The sequence below is a fragment of the Amblyomma americanum genome, chromosome 3, assembly GCF_052857255.1.
Source record: "Amblyomma americanum isolate KBUSLIRL-KWMA chromosome 3, ASM5285725v1, whole genome shotgun sequence".
Taxonomy (NCBI): Eukaryota; Metazoa; Arthropoda; class Arachnida; order Ixodida; family Ixodidae; genus Amblyomma; species Amblyomma americanum.
Window position 1 is genome coordinate 111,106,831 of NC_135499.1, and position 234 is coordinate 111,107,064.

Below are 234 nucleotides of genomic sequence, written 5' to 3' on the forward strand. Positions count from 1 at the left end.
AATTGGTTTCTAAAAGAAGTAGTTGTCCGCCAGCGCACCAGTGAGATCTTACCAACCCTGTCCATGATAGCCTCAGCTGCTTATGCGCCATTAAGTGAAACACACAGACACGCACACAATTAGTTAAAATGAATCACCACGTGAAATTCGCCTACGCCCAGCGCCTAATTTAAAACTGAATATATTTTTCCATGCAGTTTCAGTTTCGCTTTCAGCAGTCGAAAGACTGTTGCG